Source organism: Tachypleus tridentatus, chromosome 9 (genome assembly GCF_004210375.1).
Source record: "Tachypleus tridentatus isolate NWPU-2018 chromosome 9, ASM421037v1, whole genome shotgun sequence".
Lineage (NCBI taxonomy): Eukaryota > Metazoa > Arthropoda > Merostomata > Xiphosura > Limulidae > Tachypleus > Tachypleus tridentatus.
In genome coordinates this window covers 25,545,841-25,568,732 of record NC_134833.1, presented here as the reverse complement: position 1 = coordinate 25,568,732, position 22,892 = coordinate 25,545,841, and the positions used below count along the sequence as shown (strand labels likewise).

The 22,892-nt window shown below is 33.2% G+C and overlaps 1 long non-coding RNA gene and 1 pseudogene across 4 annotated transcripts; both read right to left on the bottom strand.

Moving 5' to 3' along the window:
* Positions 1 to 6,709: 6,709 nt before the first annotated feature.
* Positions 6,710 to 9,921, bottom strand: LOC143224880 (uncharacterized). 3 transcript variants are annotated; one of them, XR_013013495.1, is made up of 3 exons: positions 9,780 to 9,921; positions 8,763 to 8,849; positions 6,710 to 6,950 (listed from the first exon to the last, which is right to left on the bottom strand). It is a non-coding gene; the product is annotated as an uncharacterized LOC143224880 (long non-coding RNA). The 3 variants fall into 3 exon arrangements; XR_013013496.1 differs by having other exon boundaries at positions 9,538 to 9,901; XR_013013494.1 differs by having other exon boundaries at positions 9,618 to 9,899.
* Positions 9,922 to 17,447: 7,526 nt separating this feature from the next.
* LOC143227325 (alpha-L-fucosidase pseudogene) lies at positions 17,448 to 22,679 on the bottom strand (annotated as a pseudogene). The gene is made up of 3 exons (XR_013014988.1): positions 22,342 to 22,679; positions 20,996 to 21,199; positions 17,448 to 20,068 (listed from the first exon to the last, which is right to left on the bottom strand). The product of XR_013014988.1 is annotated as an alpha-L-fucosidase pseudogene (transcript).
* Positions 22,680 to 22,892: the final 213 nt, after the last annotated feature.

Sequence of the window (22,892 nt, the reverse complement as noted above, 5' to 3'; positions counted from 1 at the left end):
TCCTCCAGCCCCATTCCAAATAATGACACCAAAACTCGAAACTTCCCTTAATCTACATGTCAAGAGGAATGCGATATTTGAAGAAAAAAAGTTTTTATCCTAGAAATGAATCAGTACGATACTACAAAATACGTTTAACTTTCTATGTTCCAAAAAAGAAAAATCGCCTCATCCCACTGTCAACAAGTATGCAGCATCATTTTTATTATGTCTTAAGGAAATTAGGAATTGTCAAAGACTTAAATAAGATATGCGGATAGTGTTTTTTATGGTACAAAGATCGAGTAACATTAGTAAAACTATATTGAAGGAAAAGCAAAAAAAAGCAGTCAATAGCTTCAAATATTGATGCTAAATAAATGTACCTTAGAAAACAATTTCCTTGTTTGTCTTCGTGTCGAATGAAATTTCATAGGTTGAATTTATTTTATGTATGTTTTTTTTTTCAAATGGTTGTGGGTGTGTTTTTTTTCTTCTAGCAAAGCCACATCGGGCTATCTACTGAGCCCACCGAGGGGAATCGAACACCTGATTTTAGCGTTGTAAATCCGTAGACATATCGCTGTACTAGCGTGGGGCTTTTCAAATGGACAAAAGATGTTTACTATTCTATTGATTCTGTGTGTGTTTCTCCTATGTCAAAACCACATCGGGCTATCTGCTGTGTCCACCAAAGGGAATCGAGCCGCTGATTTTAACGTTATAAATCCAGAGACTTAACTGCTGTCCCGGCGGGTGACCTATTGCTTCTGTCTAATATGAAAGTAATAATTTTAAAATTATATACCTGGAAATTACAGGAAATACGATTATAATGTTTTATTGAAACGTCCTTGTTATGGAGTTTCAGTTTTTTAAAACAACAGTAAATACAAAAATAGGTAGTAAGTTGTATCTGAATTGCTTTTCTATTGTCTTTAGTGCTAAGCCAAATTAGGCTACCTGCTGTGTTCACTGTGAGAAATCGAACCTCGAATTTCATCATTTTTTACCCCGCTGTTAAATCGAGGGGCAAATGAAATGCAGACAAATTTAAAGGTGCTATAGTCAGTATAGTAGCACGAAAGCAATAAAAGAATGAACTGCAATGACAAAAAATATGAGAAAAACCTCCACAGATTAGACGTATAATACACGTACGTAAAGGGGGGAAAAGGTTGAACACTTGCTTTGTATCAAATTGTGTAACCTTCATTTGACCATTAAAATAAACTAGAAAAGTAATTTTGAAAATTTATCTCTTAATAAATCACCAGCATATTACGATTAAATTTTGTATTCTTTGACAGATTGTTTAGGCAGAGTATTCATGATCAAACTTTGTAGAATGAACGGAAATGCCTATTGTGGAGACACAAGTGTAGAGGACGACGTTTCGAAAGTCTTCCGCCTTTTGTCTTCAGATTGAAGACTTTTAAACAGAACGTTCACACTTCATAATTTGTACGCCCCAACTATTACAAATACTACGATCAAGTAGTATTTTGCTACACGGTAGCAAAAACTATTAATTTATTAAACAGTTACATCTCTATACAAAGTTAGAGTGAAACACTATTTTTGCTTATATTCAATCAAATGGTTCGGTCAAACACTTATTGACTTGGAAAATTTTAACATTTACGAATACCATTAGAAAAAGCGATAATAAAGTTTTTAATGTTATAAGTAGGTCCTACATTATTTTTCTCCCTCCCCCTCGTGGCTCAGCGATAAGGCTGAAAGCTTATTACGACAAAATTCGAGTTTCGATACCAGTGGGAGGCAGAGCAAAACGCAAATAGCCCATTGTGTCCCGGTAAGACTGGGTGATTAGGGCATTCACTTTAAAATCTAAATATCGCGGGTTCGAATCCACGTCACACCAAACATGCTCGCCTTGTGAGCCGTGAGAACGTTATTATGATTCGTTCAATCCCACTATTCGTTGGTAAAAGAGTAGCCCTAGAGTTAGCGATAGGTGGTGTTGAGTAGCTGTCTTTCTCTAATCTTTTACTGCTATACCAGGGACGGCTAGCTCAGATAACTCTCGTGTAGCTTTGCGCAAAATTCAAAAACAGGAAAACAAACTTATTGTGTTTAGCATCAAACAGGATTCTGTAATCAACTAATTTCTTCAGTACTATTTTATTCTTGACATCTTTTTAAAAAATTTACGTTAGTGTTTAAACCGTACTATGAGATAAGTCACCTTATTAGTTTAATTTGTCAGATCATAGTTATATATATATATATTAATGTTTGTTTATTTGAAATTTAGTACAAAGCTACACAACGTTTCTAGCATTGCGAGTCAGCAAAATTCTGCTGTGCCACGAGGGGGCAAAAAATATAGATTTAAATGTATGTAAACTAGAATAGTAAAGATTAATCAAAGTAATTTGATACAAAAACAGTCTATTATATTTTCTTGAATAAAAGTTATAAAGAAAAATAACGCATATGGAACATAGACAATGAAAATTTATGGTATCTCAAGGTTCGTGATGAAACTAGAAAACAGTTACGTGATCTTTGCTATAATGAGAGATTCGTGGATATACTATTGGAAGAACAAGAACTGACTTACTGCAAGCGGAATGATATACACGACATTTAGAGGGCCTGGCATGGCCTAGCGCGTTAAGGTGTGCACTTCGTAATCTGAGGGTCGCGGGTTCGCGCCCGAGTCGCGCCAAAACATGCTCGCCCTCCCAGCCGTGGGGGCGTTATAATGTGATGATCAATCCCACTTTTCGTTGGTAAAAGAGTAGCCCAAGAGTTGGCGGTGGGTTGTGATGACTAGCTGCCATCCCTCTAGTCTTACACTGCTAAATTAGGAACGGCTAGCACAGATAGCCCTCGAGTAGCTTTGTGCGAAATTCCAAAACAAACAAACAAAACAGACATTTAGAGTTACGACGAACAAAAATAACACTACTGACAAGAAGTAAGAAAATGTTGATAATTAGGGCTGAACGTCTAATGGTAGAAAACTGTCAGTGTTGGTTATTTGATTATGTGAAGCGATTAAAATCAAACGATGTATTTGAATAATAAAAACAATTAATTGTATTTCTGAGTGACTGGTTTATATGTCCAAACTCTCTCAGCAATTACAACAAATCTAACAGATAATCTGTTTTCACTACCAGAATCATTTTTGTAGCTGATAAACTAAAACATTAAATTACTGAAGTCGAGCAGTATCTCTGCTCTACATAAAATAGTCCCAAAAAGTGATATAGGATACAATCAGCTCATGCAACTGATGGACTTTTTGCACGGATTCTGGATCCTGTTATAAAAATAACTGTTAGGATTAAATTAGCACTTCATCTTGATCCCATTTGCCATGTTCCAAATAGAAATATAGGATTATTTGTTTATTATATAACAATTGTACCAGTAGTATTTGCATACCATACATCTTCCGTTACTACGATTAACCAATAAACTATGTGATAAACTTAATCATATTATTACTAAGACTAACCATAACAGTTTATTTTTAAATCCCTTGGTAGACTTCAGCAGATAGCCCGATGTGACTTTGTTATACTAAAATAGACAAACATTTTTAATTATGAAGTTATCAATAAGCTTTTTTGTCGCCGCGACAATTTTCGACCAACTTTTCTTGTTTGTAGTTTAGCACAATGCTACAAAGAGGACTATCTGCGCTGTGCCTATTATGGACATCGAGAAATGAATTTTATCAGACTAACTTAGGATGATACAGAAAAGCTACAGAGATACAAAGAATGACAGTAAAGGCAGGGGGAAGACAAACTGATAAACTTTGAGTACAAGTTTGTTTTCTTATAGCAAAGCCACATTGGGCGATCTGCTGAGTTAACCGAAGAAAATTGAACCTATGATTTTAACATTGTAAGTCTGTAGACTTACCGCTGTACCAGTGGGGAACTTGGGCACAAGAAGGAATAAGAAAAGAATGTTTATTAAGTTGATATTTATTTACAATTTAAATAAATTAATTGAAAGAGGTTAGGTTTGAATTTCACGCAAAGTGACTCGAGGGCTACCTGCACTAATCGTCCCTAACTTAGCAATGACAGACCAGCGAGAAAGCAGATAGTAAACACTATCTCTTAGGTTACCGTTCCACCAACGAATAGTGGGATTGACCGTTAGATTGTAGTGGCTCCCACAACTGAAAGGGCGAGCACCTTTGGTGACAGAGGTTTGAATCCGTGACCCACAGATTTGGACTGAGGCTGTAATAAAATATAATTAGTTGGAATATTGTTTACTCAGTGGAAATACACCAAATGGTTAAATAAAATAATGTGAAAATGTCTACAGGACACTTAATGTAAAATGGAAAAGAAACATGGGTAAGTGAGAAGGAAGAAATGGTTAAAACTTCCAAAGAGACGTATACCTAAGAAATGTATAGTAAAAATGATAAGAATACACTACCACGGGTATCGAAATCTGGTTTTTAACATTGTAAGTCCACAAACACACCTCTGTGTCACACTACCACGGGTACCGAAATCTGGATTTTAACATTGGAAGTCCACAAACACACCTCTGTGTCACACTACCACGAGTACCGAAATCTGGATTTTAACATTGGAAGTCCACAAACACACCTCTGTGTCACACTAATACGGGTATTGAAATCTAGTATTTAACATTGTAAGTCTACAAACACACCTCTGTGTCACACTACCACGGGTATCGAAATCTGGTATTTAACATTGTAAGTCCAGAAACACACCTCTGTGTCACACTACCACGGGTATCGAAATCTAGTTTTTAGCATTGTAAGTCCACAAACACACCTCTATGCCACTGAGGATAACCAACATGAGACTAAGAACGTTATTATTATTATTTTTCAAACTTGTTGGTTCCTCTATGGACTCACAACACTGACATCTGGGGTTTGATTGAACCAGTTGATAGCATGATGTGGATTTGCTATAATCTTCACCAACTCAATTTGTATTTGAGTCTAAGAAGATAAAAATAGAAGAATATGTATTATATGATTGTTTCATATCCACTTGATTTCAGTTTAAACAGAATAAACAACGTAGCAAGTTGTGGAGGTCTGCTGTACGTTTGATTATTTTCTTTTATCAGTTTTGATAAAATCGGTGTGTAACAAGTCCTACACTTCTAATCCTTTAGCTCCAAGTGATTTGTTTATTGTAGATAACCTCTGTATCATAGCACTACAAGTTTCTTTATACGTAATAATTTTTAATAATTAACGATTTACAAATCTTTAAAATACAGAATAATGAATTACACATTTGAACTGCATTATTCAACACTATTTAGAAGTGTAGCATTTGTTTTTTTAAAGTGTTTGTTCGAAAACAAAAAAATGTGAAGCTCATAACTTATCCAATATCACATACATTTAACTAACTTTAAAGTTCATCACAAGCTGTCTATCAAAAATCTGTGTGAAGCATCCACGTCAGTATCCATGAATAAGTATACCTTGTTGTTAATAAAAAGTAGATTTGCTTTGTTTTGAATTTCGTGCAAAGTTACACGAGAGCTATCTGAGCTAGCCATCCCTAATTTTGCAGTGTAAGACTAGAGGGAAGGAAGCAGCTCATTACCACCCACCACCAACTCTTTTACCAATGAATAGTGGGATTGACCATCACATTATAACAATATGGAAAAAGATGATGCATGAACATTATCAATTCAACTACAATCTTACACATCTCAGTCAGACCCCTCTCTTAATTCTTCTATGTTCAAGAGAAAACATTTTGAGAGATTACAGCCTCTCCTCATACAACATACAGGCATCATGCTAGTAACATTTTTCAACAACTCTGTGTCTTTCCTATGATAAGAAGCACAAGACTGAATACAGTATTCCAAATGTGGCCTAACTAATGACTTATACACTAAATAAACAGTTATGAACTCTGGCTCTCTATTGGAAGAAAGTATAAAACTCTAGGTTTTCTTCACTACAGCTGAACTTGTTAGGACTAAACTTGTAGAAAATCAAAGAAAACTACTACAACTAAAAAAACCAAGTAACACTCTGCTCAGATGAAAAACATTCATAAACAAAAACCCTGTTTTCCATCCCTCACAGTAATGTGATCACATGACCGATCTCTCTCTCTCTCACAGTATTCTCAGACTTTGGATGTAGACATTGCCAAGAGTATGAAATTGCTGCATTTCTTCAGGCAGATAAGATTGAGAGGAAAAATTTGATCTGATAAACAAGGGAGACAAAGGAAAAAGGTCAAGCAAATACCAATAAACTCTAACAGACCTGAACTAAGTGTTTTCACACAAGGAACTGTGTAGAAACAAATAAAGATGATGAGAAACTACATGGTACACTCATCTTTCAAAACACGGCTTTGAAAGGTTTGTGCCAATTTCACAGTTTACTGTTTTTATTAATTTAAGGTTATTTAGCTGAATAGATTAGTGTCAAAATTCCCTAGAATAATCAACTAAATGAATCTATTTCCAAATATTATTATTTTTGTTTATTCCAAGTATCGTAGACTCATGTGAGAATAACTGTTTAGACAAATGTAATCAATTAATGGACCTGGTAATTAATCAAGTTCCACTAATAACCGAGCTCTAATTTTTAATTTTTTTAAAAAAGATGTATAAACTTGTTTTCTGTCCATGTGTTGAAATGTTTTGCATAATAATATTTAAACTTAAGACAGTTTCACAAATGAACAACATTTCATAATAATATACAAAAAATGACTTTATTTTTAAAAAAAAGTACATGTGAAGGTGATATTGAACTAAATTTGAATTTTTCTCTCTGTCATATGTTTAAATAAAATAACAAACCAGTCTTTCCACTTAATCAATATGATGCAGTCACTGAAGACCTAGAAGCTTTTCCACTGGTGTATACTTCCAATCATTGTCCTTTAGTTTATCTGCTAACTGTCTTAGATTTGTCAGTCGTTGCTCATGTTGCTCTGAAAGAAAAGATGATGACATGCTTAACGAGATAAAGTTTTGTAGAACCATGTGTTTCTTTTTAATAGTATATTTATATAATTATAATGTTGCTAAAGCCTGAAATTCATTAAAGAAACAATACCAGATTCACCTCTTCCAACACCACATGCATACTTTTTAAAATTAATTATACATATTTGCTAGGTTGACAAGCCTCAATAAATAGCTATTTGACTTCATCATGAATGCTTACCACACAGAAATGTAAGCTACTTATAATAAAAAATTCTGACTTTAAAACCAAATACTTATTGTTAATCCCACAGCCTTTGAAAAGAGACTGTCTTTAAAACTGAAGCATTATGTGTACTCACCTCAGTATTTTCCCTGATAATACTGGAAAATGTTTAACACCCTTTAAAAATATGAAGTGCTTCTTCAATCTATGCCAGTGATAGCACTTAACTTTTGTCTTTACTGAACCTCCTCATCACAGGAAAAGGTGAAACACTCTAGCAAGTTCATGTGTTACACATTTCATAGTTGTACCATCATTATGAACTAATGTATTTATCATGTATATTCCTAATACCCTGTCTTCATTGTAAGATACAATTTATATCTGGACCACACATGTACAAGGAAGCGTGATAACCTCAAATAATTTTGATATTTAAGTAAATCTTTTACTTAAAATATTTCAATCATGTTAATCTTCGTTCCCATAACACACTTGTGTATTTGATAGTAACCAGTATCTCAATGGTACTGCATTACTTATCTTTAAAACTAATTAACTGTACATTTCAGTATGTTGGAGGAGGACATGCCAAGATACTGAGAAATAAATCATGTAACAACAAATGGTAATATATTAAACCCAGTTTTATTTAGCACAAGATCAACCTGCTTCACCAATATTACTTAGTATAAAATAAGTGGTGCAATAAGAAACTCTTCTCCCTTAGTTTTATCTTCTTTGATTAGTAATATGGAAGTTCTTCTGTAAATAGGGGAAATATATGGATGTTTTGTATGTAATATATAATTGGAAGAATGGATTAGAAAAGGATAGTAAGACTGACCTAGGTTTCTGGTAATCTGAAGATGGTTATTATTATTTATTACTAAATTCTGCACTGTATCAAAATTGCCAGAGTTGTAAAGACATATATACATATTTGTTGATACTTTGATGATCAAGTGATGGTCCATCCCACAATCACAAATAAATTATTTACCAATTACTTATTCCTCTTATCAGTTACAAAAACAGCCCTAGTTACACAAAAATTGTTATCTATACAAAATTACTTAATTATTAAATATTCTCCATTTGTAAATATTGTAACAAAGCATCTAAGTCAATATAGAGTTGTTGTTTGTGAATTGTTAAATTATGTTATTGCATTTAGATACTTGAGTATTCTAGAAAATTAGCAGAATCAACCAATAGTTGTATGGATGCTTACTGTATCAAGTCTTCAAATAGTAAATCTGATACAATAAGAACATTTAGTTAGAACTAAGTTAAAAATCATGTATTTAAAGTTATTTTAATCATCTATATCTACAAAATTATTTTTATGGTTAACAAGGTATAACTACTGTACTTATTTCTTAAAATAATTAATATTTCATTATTAGAAATGATTCTTCATACTGTTTACTAGTATATATATTTATTATTATTCTTTTAAAAAAAGCAATCTTTAAATGCAACTGTTTAAAGATGTATAAACAAATAACTTTTTTTAATAACTTGATATTTGTTTATGTACACAGGTTTTCAAATATAATGTTAAGTGAATAAAAACATGGGATCAAACCTCTTTCCATAGTTCTCAGACTAGTCTTAACATCATGTTCAAACTGTATCTTTTCTCTGTTGTTCAGCCCATTATTTCTTTCTAAATCTACAATTAAATACATGTCAAAATTTGTCTTATAAGCTGTACTGAGCGAGTATTACAACAGTTCTATATAAATACAAACTATAAAAAAGTCAAAGCTAAATACTCTGATTCTGTATTTTATAAATTGTTTACGATCTACAGTTTTTATTAAGGTTGCTGTTTTGCTCTTATAAATGACCTATTGTATGAGAAATAAAGCATACAACATATTTTTTCTGTCACTTTTAATCACTGCTCCTTTGCACATAAAATGATTGTTTTTTCATACTATTCTTAGGTCTGAGCTCACTAATGAACCTTCTACAAAGCACATTATTGTAAACTTCCTGGAACTCAAAGTAACAATTACAGAGATTCCAGGCTGAACACTAGTCTCTGAAACAGTTGAAATTGACCATTGAACATATTTGCTGATTCTGCATGAGAATTTATAAAACGTTATCTATTTAGATTAATATATTACGTATATAAAAAAGTTAATTATTGGAAAGTGTTTACAGAAGTGCTACTGATATTACTCCAGCGATGGAAAAATTATATCACTGGAATACGTTAAGAACTATAAAATTATTTCCTCTTCATATAATAGCTCAGTACTAGTGGTAGTACTAAAGTAAAATAAGGCCTAGTGAATATATGTACATTTCAATACAAACTATTCACTAATATAAGGGTTTATTAAAATCACCTTTCTATTTGAGGAATAATAAATATTATTATTATACACATAATAATTGCCAGTGTTCCTTTGTGTTGCTATAGTTGTACCTATATGTTTGACAACTGTGTATTGCATTGAACAGAGGCCACACTGATAAGTGATGGAAACGAAGATATAGCCAGGGATTTTAAAACAATTGCTTAATAACAAATTTTAGGAGCAAATTATGTTTAAATTCTAACGACTATTATCATAATTCCATAACTTACAGACTAATTACTAAAATTTTGTATTCGTTCACAATTTGAACGTTGTTTTTGAAATAATGTTTTCCTCGGTGAACCAAGATTTAAAGACGCCATTAAACTAGTGCTACCACCTACGTACTTGAAGAGTACAATAAAAACCCGAAAAGTGAATAATTTAGTGTTAAAACTAGAAATATACTCTTCAAAACAAGAAACGCAAAAGGGATATTTTTGTTATTTTAAAGAGAAATATATGTAATAACGTTACAAGCTCAGAGTATGAGATGTTACACGTGTTAAGGCACTGATTGTCAGACCAAAATGACAATAAAAGTTGTGCACTTTGAAAACGGAGGAAAACATCGGATTTTTCGCCAAAACGCATGAGTGTCCAATAAATTTGTTTGAGAGATCTGCATGTTCTGCAAGTGCCACATGTGCAAAATCCCTATAAAAGTGACGGGTTCTCGGTTTCCATAGCTCAGTGTTAAGTCACCGACACGCAATACAGTTACGCCAAGACTAACTGAAGCACAACGCAACAACGCCATTGGTCGCTTGGAAGCAGGCGAATCTCGATCAGATGTTGCCAGAGCTGTGAATGTCCACCCAAGCGCCATCACAAGGCTATGGAATCGTCACCAACAACATGGATCAACTCGTGACCGTCCACGATCTGGCAGACCTCGTGTGACCACGCCCGCACAAGATCGCAACATCCGGTTACGTCACATTCGGGATAGAACCACCACTGCGACGTCTACTGCCTCAACCATACCAGGGCTGCGTGGGATTTCCGATCACACCGTACGGAACCGTCTACGAGATGCAGGAATCCGACCTCGATGTCCAGTCAGAGGCGTCATCCTCACCCAGTAACATTGTCAAGCACGGCTGCAGTGGACTCGGGCACATCGGGTATGGCCTCATCGACGATGGAGGCATGTTTGGTTCAGCGATGAATCACGTTTTATGCTTCGTAGGCAGGATGGAAGGACCCATGTTTACCGTCGCCGAGGTGAACGTTTTGCAGCAAACTGTGTGCAGGATGTTGACAGATTTGGTGATGGCAGCGTCATGATGTGGGCTGCCATCGCCTACAATGCTAGAACAGACCTTTTGCACATTCGAGGGAATGTTACGGCTCAACGATACGTCGACGAGATTTTCAGGCCCCATGTGCAACCCACCATGGTGAACGTCAACGACGTTTTTCAACATGACAACGCCCGTCCTCACACAGCCCGACTCACCACTGTCTTCTTGAGACACCACAACATCAACGTTCTTCCCTGGCCCTCCAGTTCACTAGATTTAAACCCCATCGAACATTTTTGGTACGAGTAGTACCGACGTCTGCGACAACCTCAACCGCAGACTCTACCTCAGCTTGCAGCAGCTTTGCAGGCTGAGTGGACAGCCATTCCACAGGATGTGATTCGTCATCTCATCTCTTCCATGGGCAGGAGATGCCAAGCAGTTATTGATGCTCACGGGGGGCATACTCGTTATTGACGTTAAACTTCACCTAGTGAGCGTGGACTTCGCCTTTGCAGACTTTGGATGTTCAGCAGTGAATGAGCAAAGTTTCACACATGCCATACAGAACTACCCGGAATAAACTTGTTAACAATTTGTCTTATATTTTGCCTTATGCGTTTCTTTTTTTGAAGAGTATAGCTCTAGGACAGTGGTTATCAAACTCTTTTAGTTTAGAACCCATATTGCGAGGTTGAATATTTATTCCAAATTTCTCAAGTAATTGAAAAATTGACAGAGGATAATAGTGTTCTTACAAAAAGTAAGAAAAAACAAACAAATAAAGCAAGTACAATAATAGTTTTACCATAACATTCATTTCAAAATAATTCTATGGCTTCAAAATACGACAACATAAAATGTAAAAATGTAGAATTACACAAAAAGATCGAGACTGGCCTTGTAGATGGTTTGTTTAATTATGAACACGAGAATTTACGGGTCATGTCTCGTTGATAACAAATGCATCATACTTTAGTCCTTTGCTGTTATGTGTCGCTATATGAGTGGTAGTAAAGCCATACTTTTCGTCAGACAAGAATAGTTATAGAGTTGAAAAATGACATTCTTAACTGGCTGCATTTCTTTTTGTCTTTCATTCCAAGTTAGGGAAATTTTTGGCGGTAAAATCTGAAACGAATTACAAAAGGAAATCTGTTCTTTGTTCACAAACAGATTTTAAGAAGGATACACTATATATTGTACCATCAGAAGAAAAAAGTGCCTGAATGACAACTCCGTTTTTCTCTCTCACGATGACGTGAACACGTGACCGATCTGAGTTTTCTGTTTTTCAGCATTCTATTCCAAAGTAGGATGGCATTAGGTTAATTACTAAAAGAAGAGAATAAACTTTGTCTGTGGTTTATGAGGTCTAAGAGGGCTTGGTGGGAAGAGAGTAAACGATATCCCGTGACCAGTCTTAAAGAGATGTTCTTTATAATGTCAATCTTGTTCAGCTAAATAACACTCGTAACGATGGTGGTGTATAATGCAGGATGGAGTATACAATATCTTGGTAAAGCATAAATAGGCCTCGCTTTTCAGCTGAAACTTTCAATGCATTGATTCATTTGGTGGTTATAGTTATCACGATGTTAAGGTGGCTATTGAAACTAGTTTGTTTGTCAAAGTTCACCTCCCAGGTACTTCAGTGACGGAAAACAGATGACGGGAAAAACAAACAACAGAGTAACAGAAATCTAGTTCTATTTCGGTGTTAAAATACGTGAGCTATGCCTTGTAGCTACACATGTGTTTTTTGTTTCAAATATGCACTTAAAGGAGTTACTTAGACGTATGCTGCTTGTGTTGTCTGTTTGCAATTTTAGGGATAAATCCAACAATATTTTTTAATCTTATTTTTAATCCAAATTCTTGTTATTATTTTTTTGTGATGAAGCAACAGACTATAATTTAGTTAAAAAAAAAAAGCAGTTGTGGTCAGTAGGTTGTGTACAATATCGTATATCCTACAGTTAAACAGGTATCTAGATTACTGATTCAAATATTTGAAGGAGACTATTTGCTTTCTCTACCATATTCTAATTTTCATCCATTATGTGTTTTGTAATGTGGTGTGGATTGTACAATACATATATAGCTTCTGGAATAGAGTTTTCGATGTTGTAGCAGTGCTTCTGGAGGTCCATCAAGTCAGAGAAATGGTAAGATGCTTAACTCACACCATGGAAAGCTGGTGAACCAGCATGGGCAAGAGCATCGTCAACACTCTGGAAACCAGTCAAACCAGATGTACAACCATCAACAGCCTCAGCAACATACTGTAAATATGCATATGAATAGACCAAGTGGTCATAATCAGCAAGGTCCAATGTGAATGTCTGGAGTGATGATGCCCAACATGTATGGGGAATATCCGGGCCTCCAGATGCAAAGAGCTTCATCAGCAATGAATGGAATGTTCCAATCTCCACCACCACCACCTCCTCGTAACTGAAATTAGGAAGAACATTGTATCATCTGTTGACTCTTGCTATTGTTCTGCTTTGTCAACCTCCACTCTTCATGGCTGAATTTGTGAAGTAAAATGTATCATCTGTAAAGCCTTTCTATTCTAATCTGTTCTTGTACTGTTTTATATAAGTTATAAAAAATTTCATTAATAGGTTATCTCAAAATGTACTAATTCAGTATGAGCTGTACATTGTTATTTTTCACTTTTATGGTTTTCATAAGTATAAAAGTTACTTCTTATTGCTAAATAACTTATATTTATTTTTGATGGATATTGTTATTTCTAGCTGTTTTCTTTATTGTGTGAATGTTCACATGATAACAGAGAAAACCACTAACATCAAAGCTTGTATTCTTTTGGAAGATGACTCTTCTTCTAGAGGTTCTGATGGTGTTAGGCTTTGAACTGTTGTTATTTCTGCAAGTAATTACATGTAGCTTGCAAAAGTATCAGGTGGTGTATTTTTGGCAGTAAACAGTGTGGATTATCTACATTTTATGTTTGAAAACTATGCTTTTAAAAGTGATGAAACAAGAAAACGTGTTTTTTACTACAGAAGATGGCAAAATAAAGCAATTTTTTAAATTAGGATACAAATCTGTTAAATTATTGAGTACCCTTGTCTTCAGTAAAGTAGTTTCAATGGTGCCATTACTAATAAATTCTACCCTGCAACTTTCCTATTTTGAACAACACAGATTGACAACTAGAACCAAGTTGATTAGTGTAGGAAGTAAACTTAACCATTTAGGCATCAAGTTTCCCATCACAATGGGATTCTTAAAAGTAATATCAGTAGTGATTACTTTATCCAACTGGCTATTGATAAGGTTTCCTATATATCTGACCAAAAAAAATGTAATATTTAGTTTCTAAACTTCTTTACACCAAATGTTAAGGCAAGCAAAAACAAAATTGCTCATTATGATGCAATATGTGGACTATAGCAGTAATGAAGGGTCCATAACATGTGTTATATTCTGTGTCATGATTAGGACCAAATTGTAATCCTGTCACATTATTCATGTGATAATTAAAATTCTGCTCTATTTATGTATTTATGCATGTGATTTGCTCTTGTGTGCTTAACATGCTAACCACCATACAATACTTTGAAGTATTTAAAACTAATCATGCTACAATTAGTACAGATTGAAAAAGAGCTCAAATGATTAGTGATTAGAAGATTCCAGTCCACTGGTTGGTAACCTTCAGGTCTGGCTATGCTTGAATCCTGAAGTTTCTAATCCTTATACCAAATTTATTTTGTGTGTTGCCATAAAAAATTGCCTTTTTTTTTTTTCAAATGAAGTATCAATAGAATAACGCTATATTTAAATACTGTTCACATATTTAGTTTATCAATTAATGAGATTAATATTTTAAAATAATGGCTGTTCTGTCTATATGAACAGCATTATTTGCCTACCATAAAAAGCAAAGATGAAAAAAAAGTGAACTTTAAGTAGTTGGAGAATTCTTATTAGAAGGAAAGGCCCTGCTTTACAGATGTAACACCAAATCTTTACTTTCATTTGTTTTCCCATTAATGCTTTTCAGGTCTTCAGCTATGACTTTTATCATTCAGTTTTTCTCAGAATATTACATACATTTGTCTCCACACAAAACAAGTTGAACTTGGCTTAACTTTTGTCATAGGTTGAGCTAAGTTGTTAAAAAAGTTCCTTTATGTTCAATGAATACAGATCAAGTGTATGAAAATTACATTTTAACCATGACTATTAACAAACAAAATGTGTTAACAAACACATTCTTACAATCTTTGTCCTAAATCATTTCTGAGTGAAATCAGTAACTGGGAGTGAAACTATATGTACTTTCTGCAGGGTATCCAAAAGTGTTTCATTTGAAGAGTATCAATAATTTCTATCTCTTGCTTTCAAAGTTTGTGTATTATGCTGTGTTGCAGCCTGTTAACAGATCCGACCAACAATTAAACACAGACAAGATACATCTACTTAACAAAGGACTCAACTTCGCAATATTACCCAGGTACATTCCAACCTTAGAAATCAAAACATGTTTAGAAGATCTAGCCAGGAGACTTGTGACACTTTCTATGGAAAAAAAAACAATAAAACAACCAACAGAAAGAAGACAACTTAGATAATTTTGACATCCAACAGCCAAACTTCCCAGTAAAAATTAAAAATTTATATTTTCCAGAAACACCTAAAAACAATATCTTAAATGATTTTTTCAAAGAATTTTCTCACAAAACCATCAAAACAATTTCACAAAACAGAAAACTAAAAAACAATCTTACAAAAAGAGACATTAATTCCATTAAAAACCTAACACAAGATAAAAACATAAAAATTCTAAAAGCAGATAAAAGGTAATGCTATAATCATAATGAACACGAATGAATACATCCAAAAAATGAAGGACATCCTCTCAGACACGAACAAATTTAAACCAATACACACAAATCTAACAGACACACGAAATGCAACTGAACAAAATACTACTAAAAATGAAAAAAGCCAACACAATTTCACAAACACTTTATTCCTACCAAAGTAAAACACACCACAAATATATGGCATCCCCCAACTCTCATAAACCAGATTGTCCATTACGACCAATAATGTCCACATATGAATCGTTTAATTACAATCTTGGTAAATACATAGCATGGGCATTCTCCAAATATGTAACGTCAGCCACGTCATTCATCAAAGACTCTTTTTAATTTCAAGTCTAATCTAAATCAACTTAATCATAAAGCCTTAATGGCCAGTTTCAATGTTATATCCCTCTTTACAGAAGTTTCAACAACTGTAGCCTGCAAGATAGCCTTAGAACTCTATATCTGTGACCCTAACCTATCAATTGACATTCCCAGTAACCCTCATAGAATTCACCACGAAAAAGACAAACTTCATGTTCAACAACCACAACTATATACAAACAAATGGTCTAAGCATGGGCAACCCAGTAACACCAGTTCTAGCCAATATTTTTATGACACAAGTTGAAACACAAGCAATTAACACAGCATTGCATCTACCACTATACTGGTACAGATATATAGATGACATGGTAGCGGGATTCACATCTACAGAACACACAATTTTTTCAATCGCATTAACTCTATACATCCCAACATTAACTTCACATGTGAAAGGAAGAAAGCAATCAAATATCATTTCTTAACCTCAAAATTACAAGAACCGACACACAATTTAAAATAGAAATCCACCGAAAAATCACCCATAACAGACTATACATTCCTTACGACTCAGCACATGAAACAAAACAAAAACTCAACATACTAAGAAACCAAATAAACACAGCCATAAAACTATGCTCACCAGATAAAATTAACGAATTTGACAAAATAAAACAATACTTTATCAACATAAATAAGTTTCCTCCACAAACCCTAGAAGACATTATATGCACACACCTAGACAGAAAGCAAAATCAACCAACAAAAGTAAATATATCTCACGAATCAAAAAAATCACAAAACCATATACTGCTGCATACCATATATTCCCAACATCAGCAGAAAAATAACCAACATTTGGCAAAAACTAGTAACAAAATATGACATTCCAGTTAATACTAAATTTATTCAAAAACCAGGCACAAAACTAAGGTCTATACTGTATAAAAACTACACTGACACACAACACACAAACTTTCTTCCTTTGTGAACCTGACAATGACCGAAGAAGGTCGAAATGTTGTTTGCTTCTCTACGTAAAATATTTTCTTAACCCAAACGAGCCGTTTTTACATGTATATTTCTCTACAAGTGGGTTTTCTCAACATCACTGATTATAACTTTGAGAACTGTTGCAGATGTGTAAGAAAGTTTCCACAATCCTTACTTGAAGCATCTTGACCAATGATAAACCTATGAACTGGCTCCAGTAGTGTAGCTTCAGCAGAGACTAAGATTCAAGGTAAAATTGTACATACATTACTGTTTAGGAGTGGATAATCACCATAATACAACCAAAAACTAATGTTTATGAAAATAAAAGATATTATATAGCTAAGATATTGATACATTATTTGAAATACAACCACATTTTTTGTAATGAAAAAATATGTATTAACCATACTACAAGTTGTGTTTAACACAACTAATACGACTTTTTAACTTTTCCGTAAAAGCTGAAAAATCAAATGCAATGAGATTTAAGAAAGTTTAATAATAATATGACTTAGAAAAGGAACTTACAACAATTGTAAATATGATAAAAGTACACAGAAAAAACTAAATGAAATTTAACAAAGGATGTATTATTATACCATATGCAGCTAATATTAATTAAATATAATAAGAGCTTAAATGAGAGGTAAACTTGTGGTAGTCAACACATGGAAGCAGTTTAGTATTACTTTTTTCAAATTTCCAAAGAGATTAAAAGTTTAGATGTGGAATTTTCAAAAAGGTTGTGATATTTTACAAATTTTTAGATTATCATAATTAATAGCAACAATATTGTTAAATTACCTATGATGTTAGACAACAACCAAATATTTGTCACAAATCAGATAAATCATGAGATGCCTTACTTGTATAAAAATTAAGGTAATTGAAATTACTTTATAACAGTTGTTGATGTTATGAGTTACTTTTCGTTTTTGAGTGCATGTCTTCACAAAAAGTATGTAATTTTATAGAAATACTCAAAAATCGCTATTTATACTGAGTGGTAAATACATGTACAGAGTTACAAACTGTGCATCTATTAACCAGGATCCTGTATGGACAGTTATCGACTGGTTAAACAGGGTCACTATATCAGTAAGATAAAGGATGTTCATAAAGCAGTTATACTAGGCACACAGACATTAGTTAAGTGATAGGAATAACCTCACAGTTAAAATTACTGAATTAAAAAAAATTAGAGTGAAACAAAGTATCAGTTCCATCCAAGCACTAAGTTAAAAATGGAACAAGTGTTGATTATACCAATTAAACAAGTCATGAATTTTTCAAATTGGTGAAACAGCACCATTGTGTAGTGCAAGTATCTACAGTTTCTTTCAGAATTATTGCACAAAGGTTATATGGAGAGTTATCTGCACACAACTGTCCCTAATTACGAACTCATGGGTTAGAAGGAAGGAAACTTGTTCAAAGCACTCACCAGTAACTTGTATGACTGAACTGTGGAATCTGACCATAGTTCATATAGAGTACTAGCATCCTCAAAGTCATGCACATAACACTACAAAAACTGTCAGATAGTCTGCCTACATGGTGAAATTGACATACCAGATTAATAAAATTAGAAATTATTAAAATACTTGTGTTAAAACAAGAACAAAAATAACTGGAAGACATATACAACACTACATAAAGAAATCAACATCATTTATAGGTCTGATTTTAAAATATGTATAAAAATACATATTTGGTACACAAATTTGGTCTGCATTTTGAAGTAAACCAATTACTGATGATGTGAATAAATGTTAATTTGAAAGTTATGATAAAAATTCACATTCTTGTTTTTATATAAGTTTCCTTATCTTCTTTCTATTCTCAGTTATGTGCTTTACAGTAGTGAAATGACTGCCATGTTTTGTATTTTCTGAATGGTTAATCCTTAAAAAAAAAAAGCTTCTTTGAGATTGTATTACAAAAAAAACGTTTTGCAACTCTTAAAATTTCATATTGGTATCAATATAACAGCAACTACAAATGCTGAACAGTCAGTTTGAGAACTTACTTTGAAAAAAAGGAGTTTCACAAAACAAAAGGTTCTTCTGTTACATGTAGTTGGTTGGTTTAAGAACATATTTGCTTTTATGTTTGTATTACATACATGCATGGTTTTATTACACCACGTTGAATAAATTGATTTGAAATGAATACCTCTCCTTTGATACATCTTACAGAAATGACAATTGTCAAAAAGCAGCCAATTTGGTAGCAGACCTTTGCACTCAGTAAAATGACAAGGAACTGTGTCATTCCAAACAGAAAGTTCCTTGCAGCTACTAAGCAAATTTGAATGTTAGATATACCCATTGCATCGAGAAACAAACAAACATTTACATCAGCATTGGATTGCAGGCAGTTTCCTTTTGCTTAAAAAAAACAAATCTAATTTGTTTTTTTTGGAAATAACAATACAATTGTAAATGACCCACCAGACTATCATATTGGATACATGCTATGATCTGAGACATTGGGTTGATTGCATATTTTTTATTTATTCATTCCTACTTTAGGAAATTTACCAGTGAACTGTTTTAGTCTGCTTCTGCTAGTATATTAAAATATGCCAATCAGAATTCAGAATTATGTCTATTTGGGATACAACAGACACAGGAGTTGGTCTAGGTGCTACTTATAGCTTCAGCTTTTATGAGTATCGTTTATGGTGTGAACAAGATTAAGTAACTTTGTTATAGTTATTATCAAGTTTCTTTAAGCTATTTAATAATCAGATTTTTATGGTAATGATTGTGTAATTTATCTTTCATTTAACACTAATTATTTGTTTACCATTTTCACACAAATCTACTTTACTATCATTGCTAGTTCACTACGCCTTCCATCTTTAACACCCAGGCCCATTGACATGGAAGGACATCTGGAGTCAACAGTGGAAAATATATCAATACACCTCCTGTTGCAGCCTTTTTAAAGTACAGAATATCTTTCACACCAAGTACTGAGATTTTGGAAGTGCTTTTCAAAATTGGTGCTCCTAGATAAAGCTGGTTGTTCTTTGGCCAATTCAAAATAAATGCATACACAGTAGGAACAATAGTATTCTTCCTTCCTTTTGTGTACCTAGACAAAAACACAAGCAGAAAAAACAATCTATAAGGATTAAACATTAAAAACATATAATGAAAGCCATTTTTTTGTCATCATACTCATAACAAGCATAGACACTGAAAAATGGCTATCTACATGTATCAAAACGTAAATGATGTGAAAGTTACAAAGTAAGAAACATTTCTCTAAAATTTATAGGTCTATAAAAGCATAGAATTATTATGATGCACAATAAGCACACAAGCCAGAAATTTTGTGTTTTTCAAGAGGGAATGACGACATTCCTGTTTCTTTAGTTATTTTTTTCCAGAACTACTGGAGAGAAAAGAAGTCCTCTTGTTTATACATGCACCTTTATGACCATGAATGTCCAATAACGTTTTGTTTAGCAGCTAAAATTTAAAGAACATAAGAAATGTTTTCTTCTATAATAAAGTTTTTAGGATAATTGAAATTAGACCTCTATAAAATAATTTAAAATGTTTTAAAAACAACTGAACTGATAATCTTTATGAGTTTATTTCTGAAAAAGGAAATGCAGTAAAAGGTTTTTCTTCTAGAATTTCCATACTGTTTCAGGTATGATTATAATGATGTCTGATTTTATGGTATATTTTGAAATTCTGTAAATAACACAACAAAATGAAAGGGAAGAATTGAAATGATGATAATTCACAGAGTGGAAAAATAAAAGAAACATTCAAATTGTTTCATTAGATGCTAATCAACCTGTGAAAACAATACAAAAAGAATGACTCTGTTAGACATTTTACTTGGCAATACAGTACAGAGAGTATCATCCTGACAGACCTTCTATATATCAATAACATTATGTCAGCTTGGCACATGATATAGTGGCTCTGCCAGCTATTTCATGTAGGAATAGTCTACCCAGCTTTGCTTGATGAGTAACAAGATTTTATCAAATATTTTACTTACCATATATTTGGTGTAACTGTATCATTTTGATAGGTCCAAGGTCGACTTTCATAAACAGCTTCGCCATTTACGTTTAACCATTTTCCAAGGTTTCGAAGTCTTTCTTCAAATATTGGTATGATTCTACCATCATGAGTGGGACCAACGTTAATCAGAATGTTTCCTCCACAACTAATGGAAATTAAGGGAATAAACAACTGAGTTCATCTTTCCAACATTAAGATTGACTGTGTGAGTTTATTAGAACTGCATATAAAACTAAAGTAATGTAAGTTGCAACTGTAGGCTTGACACAAATATTGAAACAAAATTTAAACATTTAATTTGTATGGGAAATGTAAACTCTTCACACGAGGTTCACTACTCAGTTAATATACCCACTGGTAAGATTTGAAAATATATTTAATTACTTATAGCATACATCTAAAAATAGCAGGAATAACACTTTAATATATGATATTTAAAATAACAAAAGTACAAAATGAATCACTATTACTAATAGTGACAATGGTTTATAAATACTTGTTAAAATAAACAAAAGTGCTGATACAGTAGCCAAGTAATCTATTATTAACCTAATACTAGTGCTACTCGAAGATATCCTTCAACTCTGATCCAATATGTTATCTGTAAACTCTTTAACTAAAACTGAAATTCTGCATTTGATATAAGTAAAAAAATCCACTAAAAAAAACAAACTCAGTGCTTATTTGTGGCCTGTCTCTCTCATTTTTCAGAGATGCTTCATATATGAACAGGTAAAATAAAAAACATTGATTAAAAAGTTAATAAAAATACTTAAAGGTTGCTTTACTGATGATATGCATATGATAAGATTAAAATAATTATTTTTTACACACTCAAAGATTTGATTAATAACATTCAGGAGTGTACAGTGAGTGTAAAGTCATATTACTTATCAGTAAAATACTCAAAGTTCTGTGTCAGCACTAAATACAAGATTGGGAATGTTTGTGTAATATTTTACAAATAAGTTGATCATTTGTAAAACTTGAGTTATGACACTTGATAAAACAAGAACTGTACATCTCTGTGCTAGTGGTCCTGGTTAGAGACGTCTATTGAGATTATACGTATATGCCATAAAACTATTTTTTGTCAAAATAATATAATAAAAATACTTCTAAATTATTGTGTAGATGTAATGATGTTCACTAGTTTGTTTTTTTAGAGCAACAGGCAATTCCTCGATGATGAATAATTAACTTTGACTGTAAGCTTTATATCCTGAATAAACTCTCTAAATATCTAGCATTATAGCAATTTCAATTATCAAAGCAAAGATACACTAATTGGACATCTATAAAAAAACTAAAGTGTCTTACCTCGCTCCTGATGCATTAAAAATCTCAGCCCATTGCTCTGGATCATAGAATTCGCAAGTAAAACTTGGAGCAAACGCTGCATAAGTGAAATTTGGTTTATAGTTCCAATCCATAAAATCCACAAAAGGTTTCAATTTTCTTTTTTGCCATTTTTCCCAGAACCATTCTGAACCAAAACTGGGTACAGAAAACACCCCCCAATGGATGAATATTCCCACTTTGCTATCATCATACCAGTACGGTAAAGGTCGGCTGTCTATAGACTTCCATGTAGGTTGATACTGAGAGCTACTTAGCACTACAAATCCTAAGATTAACAGTGATGCAAGCGAAAACATCTTCAACGCAACAAAATCTTCACGAACTTTTACTATGGTACTTCAACGATTGTTTGAAATTTATCACAGACTTACGCTGTTTCTACTTCCAGAGCCACCGCTCAGTCACGTGCAAAAGTATCTTTTTGTAAACAAACTGTTGTCAATGTTATTCCAAATAATGGCACCAAAACTCGAAACTTCCCTTAATCTACATGTCAAGAGGAATGCGAT